This window comes from Heterodontus francisci, chromosome 9 (genome assembly GCF_036365525.1).
Source record: "Heterodontus francisci isolate sHetFra1 chromosome 9, sHetFra1.hap1, whole genome shotgun sequence".
In the NCBI taxonomy this organism is placed as follows: Eukaryota; Metazoa; Chordata; class Chondrichthyes; order Heterodontiformes; family Heterodontidae; genus Heterodontus; species Heterodontus francisci.
In genome coordinates this window covers 11,477,355-11,493,342 of record NC_090379.1, presented here as the reverse complement: position 1 = coordinate 11,493,342, position 15,988 = coordinate 11,477,355, and the positions used below count along the sequence as shown (strand labels likewise).

General features: G+C 45.2%; 1 protein-coding gene across 3 annotated transcripts in view; it reads left to right on the top strand.

Annotated features, from left to right (window-relative positions):
- dglucy (D-glutamate cyclase) overlaps positions 1 to 15,988 on the top strand; it is a 74,030-nt gene that overhangs the window by 12,280 nt on the left and 45,762 nt on the right. For 2 of the 3 annotated variants that reach the window (XM_068038559.1, XM_068038560.1), the window contains exons 3-4: positions 3,723 to 3,856; positions 15,596 to 15,730. The gene's annotated coding sequence lies outside the window, so the exon portion shown is untranslated. The remainder of the gene's footprint in view (positions 1 to 3,722; positions 3,857 to 15,595; positions 15,731 to 15,988) is intronic. The other variant, XM_068038561.1, reaches the window with a different exon arrangement.

Sequence of the window (15,988 nt, the reverse complement as noted above, 5' to 3'; positions counted from 1 at the left end):
AAATCTTGCATCTTTAAAAAATGGACTTTTGCATTGAATGTGAGAACTGACACCTGATGGAAGACCCATGTGAAGCCTTCTACTGATGAAGTTCTTTAAAGCTTACCCATCACAGACTGTTCATCAACCTCACCTGGAAAGACTTCGAGTCGCATCCAACTATTCAACTTTGGGACACCTTGCCAAACCGAAGAACTTCCTTCCAGATCATGGCAGTCTAAGTTTCTTTTATTCCTATGAAATGGCTGTAAACCAAAAATCCCTTTTTTTCCTGTTTAACTGGTTTTTGGAAGCATGTGCGTGTGCATGAGGGCTAGGAAAAAATAAGGAGCTTTAATATCTAAATTCGTATATAGATTTACTTCATTATTGGTTAAGACTTGGTTTTATAATCGGTTACTTTGTTGTTGATTAAAGAAACCTGGTTGGTGTGCTTTATTCTGGGGACAAATAGAGTATCTAATTGGCTATTTCGGCAAGTAGGAAATTTATTGATATGTTGTGACCTGTGGAGAACTGGGACTGAATTAACAGTGCACTCCTCCCGCCTTTAGTCGCAACAAAGGGAATTCTTGATTTGGAAGTGGAAGTAACAGCCAAACAGGAGTGTTCTGTTACGATTTAGAGTTTAAAGCATGCAACTTCATGTTCTGTTAAGATTTGAAGTTTAAAATATAAATGTCTCAAGTTGTAGTGTTAAGCTGGTGTTAACCTATATGTAGGAGTGGAAGATATTGGTATTGTTCTTAATGAATACTTTGCATCTGTCTTCACAAAAGAGGGGGACGATGCCGATATTGTAGTTAAGGAGGAAGAGTGTGAAGTATTGGATGTGATAAACATAGGTAGAGAGGAAGTATTAATGGGATTAGCATCCTTGAAAGTTGATAAATCACCAGGGCCAGATGAAATGTATCCTAGGTTGTTAAAAGTAGCAAGTGAGGAAATAGCAGAGGGTCTGACCATCATTTTCCAGTCCTCACCACAGGTGTGGTGCCGGAGGATTGGAAAATTGCTAACGTTGTACCTCTGTTTAACGAGGGAGCAAAGGATAGGCCGAATAATTCCAGACCAGTCAGTCTAACCTCAGTAGTGGGCAAATTATTGGAATCTATTCTGAGAGACAGGATAAACTGTCACTTAGAAAGGCACAGGTTAATCATGAATAGTCAGCATGGATTTGTTAAGGAAAGATCTTGTTTGACCAACTTGATCGAATATTTTGAAGAAGTGACAAGGAAGATAGATGAGGGCAGTGCAGTTGATGTGGTCCACATGGATTTTCGCAAGGCTTTTGACAAAGTCTCACATGCCAGACTGGTTAAAAAAATAAAACCCTATGGGATCCAGGGAAATGCAGCAAGGTGGATACAAAATTGGCTCAGTGGCAGAAAACAAAGGGTAATTGTTGACATGTTTTAGTGACTGGAGGGCTGTCTCCAGTGGTGTTACGCAGGGCTCAGTACTGGGTCCCCTGCTCTTTGTGGTGTATATTAACGATTTGGATGTAAATGTAGGGGGCAAGAAGTTTGTGGACGACACAAAGATCGGCTGTGTGGTAGATAGCGAGGAGGATAGCTGTAGGCTGCAGTAAGATATTACTGGTCTGGTCAGATGGGCAGAAAAGTGGCAAATGAAATTCCATCTGGAGAAATATGAGGTGATGCATTTGGGGAGGTCAAACAAGGCAAAGGAATGCACAATTTATGGGAAAATACTGAGAAGTGTAGAGGATGAGAGGGACCTTGGAGAGAATGTCCATAGATCCCTGAAGGTAGCAGGACAGGTCAGTAAGGTGGTTCAGAAGGCATATGGAATCCTTTCCTTTATGAGCCGAGGTATAGAATATAAGAGCAGGGAGGGTATGCTGGAGCTGTATAACTCATTAGTTAGGCCACAACTTGAGATTTGTGAGAATGTTGCCAGGACTGGAAAAATGCATCTTTGAGGAAAGATTGGATAGGCTGGGGTTCTCCTTGGAACAGAGAAGGCTGAGGGGAGATCTGATTGAAATGTACAAAATTTTGAGGGGCCTGGATAGAGTGGATGTGAAGGGCCTATTCACCTAAGCAGAGAGGTCAGTGACGAGGGAGCATAGAGTAAAAGTGATTGGTAGAAAAATTAGAGGGGAGATGAGGAAAGACTTTTTCACCCAGAGGGTGGTGGGGGTCTGGAACTCACTGCCTGAAAGGGTAGTTGAGGCAGAGACCCTCAAATCATTCAAAAGGAGTCTGGTGTAAGTGCTGTAAGCTGCAGGGCTACAGACCAAATGCTGGAAGGTGGGATTAGAATAGGTGTATTGTTTATTGGCTGCCACAGACACGATAGAAACAGAAAAACATAGAAAGTAGGAGCAGGAGTAGGCCATTCGGCCCTTCGGGCCTGCTCCGCCATTCAAAAAAATCATGGATGATCATCTAATTCAGTACCCTGTTCCTGCTTTCTCCCCATATCCCTTGATCCCTTTGGCATTGAGAAATATATCTATCTCCTTCTTGAATATATTTAATGACTTGGCCTCCGCTGCCTTCTGCGGTAGAGAATTCCACAGGTTCACCACCCTCTGAGTGAAGAAATTTCTCCTCATCTTGGTTCTAAATGGCATAACCCGTATCCTAAGACTGAGACCCCTGGTTTGGGACTCCACAGCTATCGGGAACATCCGATGGCCTGAAGGCTAAGTGGCCTTTTTCTGTGCCTTAAACTTTCTATGATTCTATGAAAGTTTTTTTTTGTTTAAAATGTGAAATCTTGTGGTGTAATTCTTGCAGTAATAACTGGGAATTTGACTTTGTCTTTTAAAACGTCAACGGTCCCTAACAGGATCGCAAACAAGCCAGAATTACTAGTATATACACCAGCCCTGGAGGGAACAGCGAGGGAGCTCTGGCAACTGCACAACTTGCTGAAATGGCCAAAGGCAGATCACACCACGATTTACTGATGCCCCCCCGTGCAGGAGCTCCTTCAAACTGCATGGGCACGGAGGGTAGTCTTGTTCCCTCGGGATGAGAGCAGGAGACAGGCTCATCAAACCAGCAGGACTGGATGGAGATAGCAGGGGAGGTGAGCAAATGTGGGGTTGTTCCCCATACCTGGCTGTCGTGTTGCAAGAGGTTCAATGACCTGATGTGTTCTGGCAAGGTGAGTGCGGCACATAACATTAAACTTACAGCTTTGTGACTAAGGATGAATGTGAAATTGGTAGAAAGCAGTTGTCTAACATGTCACCAGCAATGCCCAGCCATCAGCATTGCCTGTCAGAGGCATGTTAGCCTCTCTCTGTGGAGGACCCCAGACAGCTAGAGATAACTCTTGCACTGCCACTACTGAGTGGTCACATGCAGGAGGCATTCCTGTGGTGCTATGATGGACCAACTTAGGCGTAGTGTGTGAGTAACAATGGAAATTTGTGGTTGCAGGAGAAGAGAGCTCACAACGGGAGGGTAAGATTCAAAATGGATGGCAACGTCCCATAACTTGCCATCTTTATGCTCATGGAAGAAGAGACACTGGAGCTGGGAGGCCTGGAGGCAGGGTTGGCATCGCTGATTGTGAGATAGGTGTTGGAACCCCAAGAGAGTGGGTGGCCGAATGGATGGGCACAAGGGACCCTCTGGTGAGCACAAAGCTGAGTGCTCATGTGTCTGCCACGGGGCCCATGAGCTCCAGATTGTGTTGAAATGTGCATTGCCTTCTAATCACTCTTCTCTCTCTCTCAGGTTAAAGACAAGAGCAGCCAGTTGCTGAGCCTGCAAGACAGCCATCCACCTTTGAGGAGGAGGAGGGATCCTCAGAGGGTGCCCCGTCACATCATTCCCCAGCATCCTCCACCAGCGCAGATACTCTCACTTTGGTGAGTAGTCGCGCTTGAGTAGCAAAAGGGTCACAATGTGGTGAGCACAGCACAGAGGCGCCCGAACAGCTGACGGAGGCAGTGACAGCTAAGGTTACTCACACTTGGAGGATTGTACAAGGGAATACCGATGCTGAGCTTTAGGCTGATGACATTGATACATGCCTGTGTAACTAGCAGAATAGATAAGGGGGAACCAGTGGATGAGGTGTATTTGCATTTTCAGAAGACTTTCAATAAGGTCCCACCCAAGAGGTTAGTAAGCAAAATTAGAGCACATGGGATTGGGGGTAATATACTGCAATGGATTGAGAATTGATTAACGGATAGAATACAGAGTAAAAATAAATGGGCCACACTTAGGATGGTAGGCTGTGACTAGTGGGGTACCACATGGATCAGTGCTTGGGCCCCAGCCATTCACAATCTAAATCAATGATTTAGATGTGGGGACCAAATGTAATATTTCTAAGTTTGCCGATGACACAAAACTAGGTGGGAATGTGAGTTATGAGGAGGATGCAAAGAAGCTTCAAGGGGATTTAGTGAGTGGACAAGAACATGGCAGATGAAATAGAATGTGGAAAAATGTGATGTTATCCACTTCGGTAGGAAATACAGAAAGGCAGAGTATTTTTTAAATAGTGAGAGTTTGGGAAGTGTTGATGTCCAAAGGGACCTGGGTGCCCTTGTTCATAAGTCACTGAATGTTGACATGCAGGTGCAGTAAGCAAAAGGGAAGACAATTGTTATGTTGGCCTTTATTGCAGGGGGATTTGAGTACAGGAGTAAAGATGGCTTGCTACAATTGTATAGAGCTTTGGTGAGACTGCACCTGGAGTACTGTGTACAGTTTTGGTCTCCTTATCTGAGGAAAGATATACTTTCCATAGAGGGATGCAACAAAGGTTCAGCAGACTGAACCCTGGGATGGCGGGATTGTCCTATGAGGAGAGATCGAGGAGACTGGGCCTGTATTCTCTAGAGTTTAGAAGAATGAGAGGTGATCTCATTGAAGCATAAAAAATTCTTAGTGCTTGACAGGGTGGATGCAGGAAGGATGTTTCCCCTGGCTGGGGCTCTAGAATCAGGGGACACAGTCTCAGAATAAGAGGTAGGCCATTTAGGACTGAGATGAGGAGGAATTTGTTCACTCAAAGGGTGGTGAATCTTTGGAATTCACTACCCCCAGAGGGCTGTGGAGGCTCAGTCATTGAGTTCTAGATATTAAAAATATCAAGGGATATAGGGATAGTGCGGGAAAATGGCATTGAGGTAGAAGATCAGCCATGATCTTATTGAATGGCGAAGCAGGCTTGAGGGGCTGAATGATCTACACCTGCTCCTATTTCTTATTTTCATCTGTTCCTATGTCATCAACAGGCAGCAGATGCTGGACCTGCAGCATGGGGTGTGCGAACATCTGGCGGAGCTTCCAGATGCTATGCGCACCTGTGCGCGAATGATGGAGGAATCCATCCAGGCCATGAGTGCAGCCATGAATCTGGTCTGTGCACTCATGGCATCCTCCATTGAGAGATTAGTGACCCTCATGGAGAGCCACATCCAGCATAGCACCCAGTCGATGGCAGAGATGCGCATGAGCCTTCATGCCATCACCACCTCCATGAGCTCTGTGGAGCAATGGCCAGCTGAGAGAGGAACAAGACACCTGGAGACATTGCCAGGTCCTCGGACTCCTCAGGTGAGCAGGGAGGGCCAAGTGTGTCCTGAAAGGGTAGAGGAGCGGCTGTCTGCAGCATCTGGGGGCTCTTCACAGGGCGCTCGTAGCATGGACGTCAGGTCCTCGCCCCCTCTGATGGTGACACCAGTGCCTTACAAAGCCCTGAGCTGACTCCTGCACCTGTGCAGATGGCATTCAATATACCGGGACCCTCCAGGCCATAGGCAACTAGAGGTTGACCACCACGGTCATCAAAAGCCACGGAGAAGAAAGGTCGGCAGCTGGCCTCCACCTCAGCTGTCAGCGCAGGGTAGCACCACATGGGAGCACCAGCAAATGCATGAGGAAGTCCACCTAGCTGCACTTGGATTACACGGGTCCATATATTGTTATTCGATGTCGCCTTGTCTATGTGTTTTCAATGAATTCTGAAATTGTGCATCACAAAAAGAGTCTTTTACTTTTTTTGCACTCTACTGGGCCATTAACAGTTCACTGGCTCCTGCAAAGGGTGTATTAGGAAGGAGCACTGAATGAGGTCAGTGCATTTCCTATGCTGTTGCCTCATATGATGACAGATCCAGGGAAATGGTCAGGGCATTCAAGGAAACAGCAACAGGACTGCAGAAGGTGGAGATTTATTGGATTGACTGGGTGTGCAAGTAAGGCTAATGTGAAATGTGCCTGTAATAGGGAATCACAAGAATCCTCTGCACATATCTCTTGGCACCTTGCCTGCAGTCCGTTGGGGTTTTCATTCTGTTGCACCTGGTCACCATCCCCCCCCTCCATATCCTCGTCCTCAGAGGAGACATCATGCTCCAGGATGTCCTCATTGTTCGAAGCTTCTCCCCTGTGTAGCGCCAGATTGTGCAGAGCGCAGCATGCCACCATGATTTGCGAAACCCTTGCTGGGGTATATTGAAGGGCTCCATCAGATCTATCCAGGCATCTGAACTGCATCTTCAGAAGGCCTATGACCTGCTCCATGATCGCTCGAGTTATCCCATGGCAGCTGTTGCGTATCTCCTCTGCATCTGTGCTTGGGTTCCTCGCAGGCGTAAGTTGCCATCGCTTCAGTGGGTAACTCTTGTCACTCAATATCCATCCTTGAAGGTGTGTGGGTGACCCTGAAAAAGTTAGGCACCTGGCACTGCTTTAATATGTAGGCGTCATGTCAGCTCCCAGGAACCTTGCACAGACCTGAAGGATTTGTTTGCGATAGTTGCAGACCAGTTGTCCATTGAGCGAGTAGAAGCCCTTCCTGTTGATGAAGGCTATTTCCTGTCTATGGATGGCCACATGCGTGCAGTCAATGACACCTAGTACCTGGGGGAATCCAGCGATGATGGCCCTCTCAGCCTTACTGTCCAGATTGGTGCAAAACTGCACATATTGGCCGGCCCTCTTGAACATGGCATTGGTGACTGAATTGATGCAGCCATAAGCTGTAGACCGCCGGGGTGGGGGGTGGGGGGGGGGGGGCAGAATCCAACAGATATCTCCAGAAGATCCCTGAGGTGTAGAAATTCAGCGCCATGGTGACCTTCAATGCCACAGGCAGTGGGTGGCCGCCACTTGCCAAAGGGTTCAGCTCCACCTCCAGCATGGTGCACAGATCAGTGACTGCCTCCCTAGAGAGGCACAGTCTTTGGTGACACTGCTGCTCCAACATTTGGAGGAAGCTGAGTCTCAGACCCTCTCTGGTGGGTCGCGTTGTCTGTGTACAAGAGGCTAGTTGCGTGTCCCATTCTGCCATCCTCGTCTGTGCCCCTTCCAGGCTCATGATCCTGGTGCCCCTCTGGGCACTGCAGCCCTTTTCCTGGTGGCTGCAGCTTTTTCCTTATCTGATGCTCATCTTCAGCGGAGGTCTCGAAGTGAACAATTCTCAGGGCCTCCCACCTCCCCCTTACTCTGTACATACAAGTGCCAAGTTAGAGAGGATATGCAATCAGAGTGCCTCCTCTGTGCAAACCAAGTTTGTCTTTGCTCTAGATTGCCATTGCTGCTGTCTACTCAGTTTCACCCTCCCTACCAGCCACGCTACCTTATGCAGTGGCTGCCAACTGCAGCCAACACTGAGCTTCCGTCTTGTCATAGCTGGCGAGGCTCTGAAGCTCGTTGTTCCTGTGCACCCTTCAAAAATGGAAAAAAGCTGGTAACGTCACCGTTAATTGTTTAACAGGCTTAATTACACGATGTTCACCTTTTCCCATCAGCCCGGCCGCCTCTGGTAATATCTGCTCACAACGTGGTGAAGGCAAGTTCAATTGAAGCCTTCAAAAGGGAATTAGACAGTTACATGAAAAGGAAGAATGTGCAGGGTTATGGGGAGAAGGCGGGGAATGGAACTGAGGGAGTTGCTCTTTCAGAGAGCCAGTACGGACACGATGGCCGAATAGCCTCCTTCTGCACTGTAACGATTCTGTGACGTAAACACATTGGGGTTCCCTCCCGATACCTTTCAGCACCATTTCCCAAAATCTCATGCCTCCCAGCCTGTCTCCAAAGCGGTGAGGAAACTGTGTGTGTGTGTGTGTGTGTGTGTGTGTGTGTGTGTGTGTGTGTGTGTGTGTGTGTGTGTGTGTGTGTGTGTGTGTGTGTGTTAACCCCGCCCCCCCCCCCCCCCCCCCCCATATTTTGTTCCTCCACATGTGGCATAACGTTATCTTCACATGCACTCCTTTCAACCTTGCTGTTCCACGCTGAAGACTTTGGCCCTTCATTTAGGTTTCTCAACTTTAAATTTACAACTCGCTAATTCAAGTTGTTTAACAGGTCTGAGTTACATTCTTACTTGCCAAGCCATCCAATGATGAGGAAACATGTAAATTATTTTATTTACGACGAAAAAGGGACTAAAACAGATGTTGGTAGAGAACAGAGGATATTTTCCACATTAAAATAGGTGGTTGGCTCACAGGAAGTTCTGCAATGACTCAACCAACTGTTGTACAAACAAAAATAAACAACAACCCGGAAATAGGAAATCCCTGCAGCTACTAAAACCACTTGAGCTGACTGTTAAAAGAGAGTTGCACTGAGAGGTTTGTGAGCAGCCTCTGCAGGCTGATCTAACACATGCATGTTTTTTTTATTTGTTCGGGGGATGTGGGCGTCGCTGGCAAAGCCAGCATTTATTGCGCATCCCTAATTGCCCTTGAGAAGGTGGTGGTCACAGAATGAATAAGACCAGGGTCTAGCTAAAATATAAGAAGATTTAAAACCTGAAAATTACACTCAAGGGCAATGAGGGGATGGACAATGGATGCCACCCTTGCCAGTGACGCCCACATCCCGAGAATGAATATTAGTCATAGTCATTTACAGCACAGGGGCCATTTGGCCCATCAAGTCCATGCCAGCTCTCCATGGAGCTACTCAGCAGTTCCACTCCCCCACTTGTTCCCCATAGCCCTGCAAGTTTATTTCCTTCAAGTGCCCCTCCAATTTCCTCAAGTCATTGATTGTCTCTGCTTCCACCACCCTTATGGGCAACGAGTTCCAGGTTATTACCGCCTACTGCATTAAAAAAGATTTTCCTCATATTCCCCTTGCATCTCTTACCCAAAACTTTCAATCTGTGTCCCCTAGTCCTTGTACCATCAGTCATTGGGAACAGTTTTCCCTTGTCTAATTTATGCCTGTCATAATCTTGGATGCTTCTATTAATTCTCCCCTTAATCTCCTTTGTTTTAAGGAGAAGAACCCTAGTTTTTCCCACCTAACCTTGTAACTAAAATCTCCCACACCAGGAACCATTCTGGTAAATCTCCTCTGCAACTTCTCGAGGACCCTCACATCCTTCCTAAAGTGTGGTGACGAGAACTGGATGCAATACTCCAGTTGGGGCCTAACCAGAGCTTTATAAAGGTTCATCATAACTTCCCTGCTTTTGTACTCTATGCCTCTATTTATGAAGCTCAAGATCCCACTCTCTCAATATGTCCTGCCACCTTCAAAGGTCGATGCACATGCCATCGCACCCCCCCCCCACCCCGCCCCGCAGATCCCTCTGTTCCTGCCCATTCTTTAGAACTGTGCCATTAAGTATATATTGCCTCTCCCTATTCCTTCTGCCAAAATGCATCACTTCACACTTATCAGTATTAAATTCTATCTGACACCTATCTGCCCATTCTGCTAGTCTATCTAGGTCCTGTTGTAAGCAGTTCATATCATCCTCACTGTTTGCCACACCTCCAAATTTGGTGTCATCAGCAAATTTTGAGATTCTACTCTATATTCCAAGATCCAAGTCATTTATGTATAGAAGAAAAGCGGTGGTTCCAGCGCTGACCCCTGGGTACACCACTTTCTACCATCCTCCAGTCTGAAGAACAACCATTTACTATGACTCATTGTTCTCTGTCCTTAAGCCCATATTTTATCCAATGAAGAAATTTAATATTTTCCTGCAAACACATCATGGGTGACTATCAGATTGCTTTAAACTGGTTAAAATAGCAGATGGATGGGATTAGTTACAGCATAATTTCCAGGGCTTAGAGATTAACGATAAATGATTTCTATTGCAAGAGTTCACACCTCCCTCTGCCACAACCCAGAAAGACATCAGCGTCTGAAATAAAAGCAAAATACTGCAGATGCTGGAAATCTGAAATAAAAACAGTAAGTGCTGGAAATACTCAGCAGGTCAGACAGCATCTGTGGAGAGACAAACAGAGTTAACATTTCAGATCTGTGACCTTTCATCAGACCTTTCTGAAAGGTCACAGACCTGAAACGTTAACTCTGCTTCTCTCTCCACGGATGCTGCCAGACCTGCTGTGTATTTCCAGCATTTCGATTTTTATAAGCCTCTGAAGTGCTCTGGTGATTTTACCAGTCGTCCACCCCTCACTCTGGAGGGAAAACATCTTCCCCCTCCCACCGATCCTCCCCAGAGAAATGGTGTACACAGCTGCTTCGCCTGGGAGTTGTGTTGGTCTCTCACTGTGGTAAATGTGCAAAGTAAAGGCCTGCTCAGGCCAGGAAAATAAAACCCGGCCTGAACCCGACAAAACCACATCGGACCCGAGCCCGACCCGGCCCGAATCCTTCCGTTTTTTTTCCCGAGCCCAACCCGACCCGACCACCGGAATGTTCACTTTAGCTACCTTCCGATTCCAAATCTGTTTTTCACTTTTCCAATTTGTGCAGATGAGCAACAAAAACTGTAATTGGACTTGAAAGGTTGTTTAAAAAGATGAAGATTGGAGCCACGAAGTCAGTGAACGTTTGCTCACAAGTTAAACAGAAACCCATGGAGTTGTGCCCAGACAGGTTGTGCCACACTGTACCAGTATCTGTATTGCTTAAAATAAACACAGCAATTGCCCAAAGGCTCAGAAAATATTGTACATTACATAGACTCCTGCTTTACAGGTTGAAATACTTGTGGCAAGTTTATCCAGTGAGCAGCTGAGATGCAGAGACCAGGAAGGTCCTGAGTAATTATTATAAAATATACAGTACTTATATAAAAAATATAAAATGATCACTGTCAGAACTCCAGTCTATGCACATACAGTACAGTACTAGACTAGTGCGAGTGTGGTGGTTGGAACAAGGTGTGGAATTGTCCCAGGTTAGGTTTGTGCAGCACTCTTGATCTTCGTGGCTAGAGTTGTAAACTGACTGAGCCATTGGTGGCAAAGTCTCACGGCCCTTTTAAAAATTTAGACTCTTACAAACATATCTGATTAGCTAGATCATCCCTTTTGGTTTATTTCATCTAGCCATATAGATTTTCCAAAGAAAAATCTTTAACCAGAGAGTGATAATGACGTTATCAGTAGAGATTTGAAATGTCATAAATAGCCATCTATTTATTTCAGTCTGATTTGCGCTGACCCTGTCTATTATCACTTTAATTGATATTAATTGGGATTAGTAATTGGTTTTACTTGTGTTGATGTATTGTGGTTGGAATGACAATTAATTCCTGGATAATACAGGCCTCGGTAATTAGTGCAGGTGCTGCTTCACCAGAGGTGCATTGTAGGTAAGCTTGGGTAGTTAGATTTTAGTTTAACTTGACCATTTATGTACTGTATCCACTTTAATGACTAACAAGAACGAGGAAGACATTTTACTCTTAACATATGACCAAGGAAGCCATTTTGCATTCTGTATTAATTATTGTATTCATCAAAACACTAAGTAGTGACCCGTTATGAAACAAATGATTGTAAAAGTAATGAACCTTGATTGAGTTATAATTAATGAATCAATAATCATTTTAGAAAGAGTGGGTTTGCATTTTAAAGTTTGTTAAACTTTGAACGAACTTATAGAAATTAAGCTTAAAAGCACAGCTTCAGTTATGGGGAGATGGTGGCATAGTGGTAATGTCACTGAACTAGTAATCTAGGCATTAAAAACAAAAACTGCTGGAAATGCTCAGCAGGTCTGGTAGCATCTGTGGAGAAAGAAGCAGAGTTAACGTTTCAGGTCAATGACCCTTCCTCAGAACTGGCAAAGGTTAGAAATGTAATAGGTTTTCAGCAAATAAAGTGGGGATGGGACAAAATAGAACACAAGGGAAGGTGTTAGAGTCATAGTCATACAGCTCAGAAACAGGTCCTTCGGCCCATCGTGTCTGTGCCGACATCAAGCACCTAACTATTCTAATCCCATTTTCCAGCACTTGGCCCGTAGCCTTGAATGCTATGGCGTTTCAAGTGCTCATCTAAATACTTCTTAAATTTTGTGAGGGTTCCTGCCTCTACCACCCCTTCAGGCAGTGCGTTCCAGATTCCAGTCACCCTCTGGGTGAAATAATTTTTCCTCAAATCTCCTCTAAACCTCCTGCCCCTTATCTTAAATCTATGCCCTCTGGTTATTGACCCCTCTGCTAAGGGAAAAAGTTTCTTCCTATCTAATCTATCAATGCCCCTCATAATTTTGTATACCTCAATCATGTCCCCCCTCAGCCTTCTCTGCTCCAAGGAAAACAACTCTACCATTTTCAGTCTCTCTTCATAGCTGAAACCTCCAGTCCAGGCAACATCCTGGTGAATTTGCTCTGCACCCTATCCAGTGCAATCACATCCTTCCTATAGTGTGGTGCCAAGAACTGTACACGGTACTCCAGCTGTGGCCTAACTAGCATTTTATACAGTTCCATCATAACCTCCCTGCTCTTATATTCTATGCCTCGGCTAATAAAGGCAAGTATCCCGTATGCCTTCCTAACCACCTTATCTACCTGTGCTGCTGCCTTCAGTGATCTATGGACAAGTACACCAAGGTCCCTCTGACCTTCTGTACTGCCTAGTGTCCTACCATCCATTGTGTATTCCCTTGCCTTGTTAGTCCTCCCAAAATGCATCACCTCACACTTCTCAGGATTAAACTCCATTTGTGACTGCTCTGCCCATCTTACCAGCCCATCTATATCGTCCTATAATCTAAGGCTTTTCTCCTCACTATTTATGACACCACGAATTTTCGTGTCATCCGCGAACTTACTGATCATACGTCCTATATTCACGTCTAAATCATTAATGTACACTACAAACATCAAGGGTCCCAGCACCGATCCCTGTGGTACACCACTGGTCACAGGTTTCCACTCGCAAAAACAACCCTCTACTATCACCCTCTGCCTCCTGCCACTAAGCCAATTTTGGATCCAATTTGCCAAATTGCCCAGGATCCCATGGGCTCTTACCTTCTTAATCTCCCATGCGGGACCTTATCAAAAGCCTTACTGAAGTCCATGTAGACTCCAACTGCTTTACCCTCATCTACACATCTAGTCACCTCCTCGAAAAATTCAATCAAGTTAGTTAGACACGATTTCCCCCGACAAAGCCATGCTGACTATCCCTGATTAATCCCTGCCTCTCCAAGTGGCGATCAATCCTGTCCCTCAGAACTTTTTGCAATATTTTCCCAACCACTGATGTTAGACTCACTGGCCTGTAATTACCTGGTTTATCCCTGCTACCCTTCTTGAATAATGGCACCACATTTGCTGTCCTCCAGTCCTCTGGTACCTCTCCTGTGGTCAGAGAGGATTTGAAAATTTGTGTCAGAGCCCCTGCTATCTCCTCCCTTGCCTCACGTAACAGCCTGGGATCCATCTCATCTGGGCCTGGGGATTTATCCACTTATAAGCCCGCTAAAACAGCTAATACGTCTTCCCTTTCAATACTAATATGTTCAAGTATATCATAATCCCCTTCCATGATCTCTACACCTACATCGTCCTTCTCCATAGTGAACACAGATGAAAGGTAATCATTTAAAACCTCACCTATATCCTCTGGTTCTGCACATAGATTGCCACTTTGGTCCCTAATGGGCCCTACTCTCTCCCTGCTTATCCTCTTGCCCTTAATATACTTATAAAATGCCTTAGGATTTTCCTTTATCTTGCCCGCCAGTGTTTTTTCATGTCCCCTCTTCGCTCTCCTCATTACGTTTGTAAGTACGCTCCTACACTTTCTATACTCCTCGAGGGCCTCCGCTGTTCTCAGCGCTCTGAATCTGCCATAAGCCTCTTTTTTTTCCTGATGCAATCCTCTATACCCTAGACTTGTTAGTCCTACCTTTCACTTTAACGGATACATGTTGGCTCTGAACTCTCACTATTTCCTCTTTGAATGACTCCCACTGGTCTGATGTAGACTTTCCTACAAGTAGCTGCTCCCAGTCCACTTTATCCAGATCCTGTTTTATCATATTGAAATCGGCCTTCCCCTTTCTTTCTGGTCCGTCTTTGTCCTTTTCCATAACTACCTTAAATCTTATAGTTATGGTCACTATCCCTGAAATGCTCCCCCACTGACACTTCTACCACTTGTCCAGCTTCATTTCCTAGGATTATGTCCAGCACTGCCCTTCTCTTGTAGGACTTTCTATGTACTGACTCAAAAAGCTCTCCTGTATGCATTTTAAGAATTCCGCCCCCTTTAAGCCTTTTGCACGAAGTCTATCCCAGTTGATATTAGGGAAGTTGAAAACCCCTACTATTATTACCCTATTATTTTTACACTTCTCTGAGATTTGCCTGCATATCTGCTCCTCTATCTCTCCCTGACTGTTTGGAGGCCTGTAGTACACTCCCAGCCAAGTGATTGCCCCCTTTTTGTTTTTAAGTTCTACCCATATGGCCTCATTTGAGGAACCTTCTAAGATATCATTCCTTCTTACTACAGTAATTGACTCCTTGATAAGCAGTGCAACACCACCTCTTTTATCCCCTCCCTTGTCCCGCTTCAAGATTCTATACCCTGGAATATTGAGCTGCCAGTCCTGCCCCTCCCTCAACCCTGTCTCTGTGATAGGACAGAGGGTGCAAAAGATAACACAAGGGAAGGTGTTCTGGAAGGTAGTAATCTAGAGGTCCAGGCTAATCCCCTGGGGATACAGGTTCAAATCCCACCATGGCAGCTGGTGGAATTTAAATTCAATTATTAAATAAAATTCAATTAATTAATCAAAATCTGGAATTGAAAGCTCATCTCAGTAATGGTGCCATGAGTCTATCATCGATTGCTGTAAAACCCCAGCTGGTTCACTAATGCTCTTTAGGGAAGGAAATCTGCCATCCTCACCTGGTCTGGCCTACATGTGACTCCAGACCGACAGCAATGTGGTTAGTTCTTAACTGCCCTCTGAAATGGACTAGCAAACCTCTCAGTTGTCGAGGGCAATTACAGATGGCCAACAAATGCTGGCCTTGCCAGTGATGCCCACATCCCACAAAAGAATTTTTAAAAAGCTTATTTTGAACAATGGACCTTTCTGGGATCCCTGATATAGCCCATGGGATAGCACATTGTGGCCTTTGAGAGTCTGGCCTTATTGAATAGAAAAGTTGTTTAAAATCAGATTAAGCGGCAGTGTGAAACCACCCCAGTGTATTCATGTCTGGGATACTGAGGCTAGGTGGCCGTTAGAGGAAGACATGATTATGAACCAATTAAATTTACTTAGCAAAGGCTAGAACCAATTATTGTTTTGCAAGAGCCTAACTCTGAAGTGGCGTGATGGCCATCCAGGGGTTAAAAGCAGGGATCTTGTAACGTTTTGTTGCGCAGAAACACTAGAAGACCTCAGAGTTAAAAACACAGATCATCAGCCAAGTTCTCCACCTAACAAGGGATCTGGACTGAAGAAAGAGGACTGCATCACTCTGTAACCAAACTCGACCAGTCAGCGTACCTGCTAGAGCTGTAAGGTTATATTCCCAAGTATAATTTTATTTTTAATTGTTAAGCATTGTTTTACTCTCAATAAACTTTCAGGACTTATTAATCAAGTATCCTATTGCCTTAATTGCTTAAATTCTTGCTGAAGAGATTGTCCACAATGGACTTTCCAGACTTTCAGTCCACAGTCCTCTGGCACAAATATTTGCAGCTAAACTGGCTCTTTCATCTCCACCAATTGTGGTGGACTGACGTTAATCATTAGACAATGTGCTAAGTTAC